Genomic DNA, 6702 nt, shown 5'->3' with positions numbered 1-6702 from the left:
ATCAACAAGGAAAAGAAAGACGGCTATAAGTTTAGACACAAACATACTTGAGAAATCTCTTTATGTCTAAACTTGGGGGACTTGATCACGTATGTGATTACATACATGTTATTAAGGCCTAAACGCATAGCAAGAGCCCCTTTGACCCATCTTATTTACATGTACATTATATTGTTATATACATATAAGTGACAAGTTTTCTCAAATGTTTAATAAGTGACAAGTGGGTTTTACCCACTCTCGTTATCTTCCATATAAAACAAATGGGTGAATTACCTTATTATATTCACATATGTTGGATACCTTCCAATTTTACTCCACCAAAGGAGATTGACTCCAATCTCTCACTCTCATATACACTCTATAACATACATGCATATCTCTATCATACATGCATTAAAGTCATACTCAAATCTAGGAATATAAAAATTTTATAATTAACCTTAAAAAAATACAATATATACGCATTGGATCATTTAATTTTATATCCATCGGAATCATTTTCAACGTATATCTCGGGAATCATTTCGACTGTCGCTCATAAAAAAATCATGTGGTGGCATAGCCCCGTGATAAAACTGGGGATAGTTCGATATGAAACCGGAGCCATTTTTGAATGTGTATGTAGTGTTGTTTAGGCATGTTTGTGTGTGAGAGAATGAAAGTGATAGTTGAGACAATGTTTGGTTAGAGAGAGCGAGAAAGTTGATTTATGTGAGAGAAATAGAGGAAAAATATTATATGAAGGTATCATTTTTTTTTACATGTCAATTAACAACTTACTTTTGACCCAAATTGTATATAAGATTTACGAGAATATTATTTGTAAATGGGTTTTATGATTGGCATGTGGATTTTATGATCGGCATAGAGGTTTTGTGATTTGCATATGATTTTTATATGGATTTCGTGATTTGCATATGGTTGTTGTGAGACTTGCATATGAGTTTTGTGATTTGCATATAGAATTTGTGATTTTCACATGGGTTTTGTGATATGCATATGATTTGCATATGATTTTTATGATTTGCATATGGTTTTTGAGATTTGCACATTAGTTTTGTGATTTGCGGATACAAGTTGAATATGGACTACTATAAAAAAAGTAAATTTATGAAACTGGTAAAAGTGACCCAAAGAAAAAAAAAAAAAAAAACAAACTTGAAATGGGAAATGATATATATGATTAGTAGATAAATTTATGAGATGAAATTAGTGTTGTACATTTGTCATATAGTCATGATATTAGGAGGATTGTTAGAAGAATTTTTAAAAATACAATTCAGATATTTTACATAAAACATTGTATTTTAAGTAGTGTCCCTTCTAATACTGAAATTAGCAAAGTTTCTTCTATTTATTAATCCAACTATGGACTTTAATACTAGCCGAATTCTTAAGTATATCCATATACAAGTTTAAGCAACGAGATATAGAAGTAGTATACGTACCACAGGTTTTGATAAATCTACCGCATATATATTTTAGTAACTTGTACAATGTATTAAAAAAATTGTCATGTACGGTAGATTTATTAATATATATGGTACGAATATCATTTCTCAATGAAATATATTAATAAAAAACATGCTTAATTAACCGACATTCTACTTCACACGATTCTATTGCAAAAAACTTTATATCATTGTACATTTTATGATACGAATCAATGATGGAAAAAAGAGGCCATAAATCATTATACCAAGTTGAATCTACAAAATAGAAATGCAAACAAAAAGAAACAAATGTACCACACTCAGAGACAAAATGGAAGAGCACTTAGAGGCTACCCAATGCCTCCATCCCCCGCTCGTTCCTCAGGGACGGACGAGTCCACACTATTGGGTGTAACTATTCCCCCTCTCGTTCCTCACACTTGTCCGTGACGTTCGTTCTTGCAGGGACGAGTTGTTAATCACGTTTTTTTTTCTTCCCCCCCCCCCCCCCACCCTCACACACACACTCACACACACACACACACACACACATATTTATATATAGTGAAGTTATTGCGAGAACTAAAAAATTGTCGAGAACTACGAGAACTAATCATGATCATTAGATTAATTAAATCAAAGACTAAAAAACATCAATGGTAATTTTGTAAATAAAATCACCTAATTTAACACATGAGACAATAAGAGGGTATAAAAGGAATACTAAAAAAATTGCATTTTTGGTCCCTGTGGGATCATACTTTTTGCAAGAATGGTTCAAACTTTTCAAAAGTCGCAATTTTGGTGCCAAAAGTGTGATTTCTTTGCAAAAATGGTCCAAACTGACGATTCCATTAAACTTCCACCGTTAAATGAATAATGTGCCCCTCACGTAATGGGCAATATCGTCTTCCACCGAATCTTTATTTCTTTATCTTTTTTCTTATTTGCCTTCTTATCCAAACATATACACCAACTTATTCTCATTTATCTTCAATCACAACTCACCTAAAATCTAACTTCAAAGTCAATCAAATCCATTTTTGCACACAAAATTTTCATAGATCTATGTAACAAATATATAGATATATCTCTATATACTAAAAAGAATATTAAAAAGATAAAAAAAAAAGGTTGTGAAAATCTCTTTCCAGATCTGCAATATATATAGATCTAATTTTGGTTCTCCTATCAAAGAAAAGGAGGAAACAGTGGTGGTTAAGTGATGACGCTGTGAAGGTGACGAACGATGGCAACATCCAATCGATTAGATCTATAGGGTTAAGTGATTGTTTTATTGCATTAGTGGTGGCCGGCGCTCGTGGTGGCAACGTAGGGTATTGACGGCGAGATTTCAGACATTAGAATGATTTAGATACGGTGGCGGTGGGCGACTTTCTTGTGTGTGTTTGTGTGTGTGTGTTTACCAGGTTACCGCAGTCACCACTCATCACCACCAACAGTGGTCTTGCTATGAACTTGTACGATGGTGTTGGTTAAAGTTCAATGAGTGGTTTTCAGATGGGAAATAAGCACCATTTTTTTAGAGGTGTTGAGCGGTGGAGTTGGTGGGGTGATACTTCCGATTTGGTTATGTGTTTGATGGCCGGCGAGTGGTTTTCACGGTGAAGGTGGCCGGAAAAACTTGGTCACAAAAGTACACATGGTCACTGGAAAGTGAACAAAAATGCAGAGAGAGATCGAGAGAAGAGAGAGAGAGAGAAACCATTTGGGCAATTTGTTTCTTTATATATTATTATATTTAATTATATTTTTGTTTTAAGCTTATATACACACATATATGTGAGTGTATATATATATATATTTGCAAGAATGGTCTTGTTTATGTAAAAGGACACTTTTACCCCTCACATGACACTCACATGACCAGAATTAAACGGAAGTTTGCTTTTGGACCATTTTTGCGAAGAAATCACACTTTTGGCACCAAAATTGCGACCTTTGAAAAGTTTGGACCATTCTTGCAAAAAGTATGATACCACAGGGACCAAAAATGCAATTAGTTCTAAAAAAAAATTGACGGCAACCACCTCTCAAAAATCATGAACTTATATTAATTAAAATTTATTTCCTTTTTTTTTTATTCACTTTAACAGTATTATGGTTTATTGACTTCTATATATAGTTGATTATAAGTATGCATTTTATATTATAGTGACCACAAGTATATATTTTATGGTGTGCATATGTGGACACATATGTAGTTCGGTGTCACGTGTTTTCGTCTGTGTGCAAATGTGTTCGTATATTTCATATGTGATAATTGGATATGGACACATGTATCATTCGATGTACACATATTTCTATCAATAATATCAGTTGTGTTATTTACACAAATATGCTTTCTAAATTGTTATTTACATATTCTAACACTTTTCCAAACACATATTGTCCTATTGATATAAAAAAAAAATACGTCGCACACAAAAAAAAAATGTATAGAAAATTGTCTTTCCCTTCATGGGTATGGTGGAGACAATTAATATCACAATCCATTTCTACATGTAATTTGATTAATAAACAAAATTTGAAAAATGTTTTAAAGGAAAAAAAATGTTTTTTACGTATAAGTGACAATTAGTGCCGCAAATTAATCTCAAATTTATGTAACTCCTAATTTGGTTGTAACTGACGAGATATTCAAGGAGCATTTTCATTTTAATTGTTGATTATTTAAACTAACTTTATAAATTTACAATATTATCCTTAAATATTAAAGTTCTCATAGTTCTTTACAAATTTTTAGTTGTCATTTTATCTTTTTAATATATATATATATATATATATATAAATAGATAGATTTATGTGTGTGTTTAAGTGTAAAGAAAGATGAGGGGTTTTAAAAATTTTCCCGCGGTCGAAAAAATGGAGCAGTAGGAGGCCGAAGTTCAATGGAGAAGAAAAACCTGGGATTTTTACTTTTTTGTCTTTTATGTATCATTATTATTGGTATTATTAAGTTTCAAATTCCACCCTATACATTTGTCTTTTATGCACTTTTGGTATTATTATTATTAATATTATTATTATTTGTTATTATTATTATTATTATTAATATTAATATTATTATTATTATTATAGATAAAAGGGTAAAATTAAATAATTGGTGGGTCTAAGAGTAGTCCTTGAGGGATGAGTGTATTAGTTTGTTTTGGGGAGATTAGTCTCTTGAGTGTTTTTTGTTGATATGACGCTGACAAAAACTAGTCCTTGAATGATGAGTCTAAGGCATTGGATAGCCTCTTATAGACGTCTCATATGTGTGAGGTTCTCGATATGCGGTGCCAATACTCCTCCCAAATTAATATAGCCCTTAAAGATAGCTAAGAAAAATACAAAAAAGAAATTACATAAAAACAACCTGAAAGTCTCAGGTTTAATTCTCACTTGGCATAAATAATAATTCCCTTAAGGTACTTGTTACCATTGAAGCCTAGACCCACACGTGAAGTTTTAATACGCGGGTTCGATCCTTCGGGGTGCCCAGATTATGTGGGGATTAGGATGGATGTATTGTACCGGTATCATATGACTCATACGGGGTAACTCAATGGGTATCTAATTGTATTACCGGATCTAGGGTTCCCTTCATTACCCTTTTAAAAACAAATAATAATTTTAAGCGGCTATTTGTTTAGAAGTTAATGGGTTGACTAGTATAGAGTATAAAAAACAATGGATCAGAAAGGTGAAAAATTAGTGCTCTTGAGATATGGAAGACATGAAACAATATAAGATATCTGGAATCGTTTAATTTACATGGGAATATGGATGGATGGTTGAAAGGGTTGTTTAAACGGGTTGCATGTGACAATCGGGTGGGCTGGGTTTGCGTGTTTTTTTATTTCTAATGTTTATTATTTTAACTTATACAATATTCAAATAAATAAGTTGGCTTTTGTGGTAAATAAAGGGGAGGTTCGGATCGAAGTAGGTTCAGAAGGGTCTTAAAGAGGTACGTTCATTATCTACTAATTTATTTAGGTAACTAGGTTTTTTACTCGCACGATGTACGGTAGTTATATTGACTTTTCAAAACTTTTAATATTGACATTAATAAAAGAAAAATGATAATGACAGCCCTAAGGGTTGTCATTAACAGCTTATTACATACATAAAAAGTAATACTTTATATATCAATAATCGTCTCCTGAATTTTTGCAAGACAAAGTACAAATTTTAATGCATCAAATTAACTAATACTGACAGCCCTAAAGGCTGTCATTAACAAAACTCTTAATAAATTTACAATGAGCTACATTTAAATACCAAAATACTGAAATATTATGCAATTTTAATCTAATAGTTAAGTCATTTTCGGTAGTCAGATCCATAAAAAAAAAACATGCTTGGATGAATGGACGAATAACATATTATATTAGATACATAATGAATAGCTAAAACAAATGAAAAAAAAATTTTAAGTTCAAATATTGTAAACTTAATTTCGATTCAAACGCGAATTGCTGAACGTCCAACTTTCTTCTTATGAAAAATACTTTGAAATAAGAAATCCTAACACTTTATTCTTTAAAAAGAGCAATACATTGACATAAATGAAACACTATCAATATAATAATAATAATGGAGTAATAATTAAAATGCATTAAGATGAGCATAGATAATGAGCATAGATGAAAGAATCATCAAACAATGAAAATCGATAGTTGACAATTATTATAAAACATGCATCATGAACAAAAGTAAATATCGTTATCCAAAGAGAATAATATGAAATCATGTTCAAGAATTAACTATTGATCTCATCTAAAGAGTTTAACTCGTGCATTGTTTTGTTTAAAAGATAATAAATTAACCTACTTTGAATAAGGATTGTGATTAATTCCTTGCAAAGCTTTCGTTATATTAATTAACATGAGAATATCAAAGTTTTTGTATTGAAAGTTGAAAGACTTTTAAGGTGGTGTTGGGATTTCTTGTAGCAAGGGTTGGTAAAGGAGCTAAGAAGTTTTTATTTTTATAATATTAATTAATAATTTGCATTATTTATATTTATAGCCATATATATATGGACTTTTATTCACATACGGGGATTGGAAAGATTTTTTTATAAGATTTGGTAATCTATATATTATTTTATACGATATGATTTTATATATATTTCATATATATTTTTATTTAAATTTTTTTGAATATATATAAATATATAAAGTTTATAAATATTGTCAAAAAATTATGGAGATGCCACGTAGGATAAATCCTATGTGGCAATATTATAAGTTAG

This window comes from Erigeron canadensis, chromosome 1 (genome assembly GCF_010389155.1).
Source record: "Erigeron canadensis isolate Cc75 chromosome 1, C_canadensis_v1, whole genome shotgun sequence".
NCBI lineage: Eukaryota > Viridiplantae > Streptophyta > Magnoliopsida > Asterales > Asteraceae > Erigeron > Erigeron canadensis.
Note: the sequence above shows the minus strand (reverse complement) of the source record.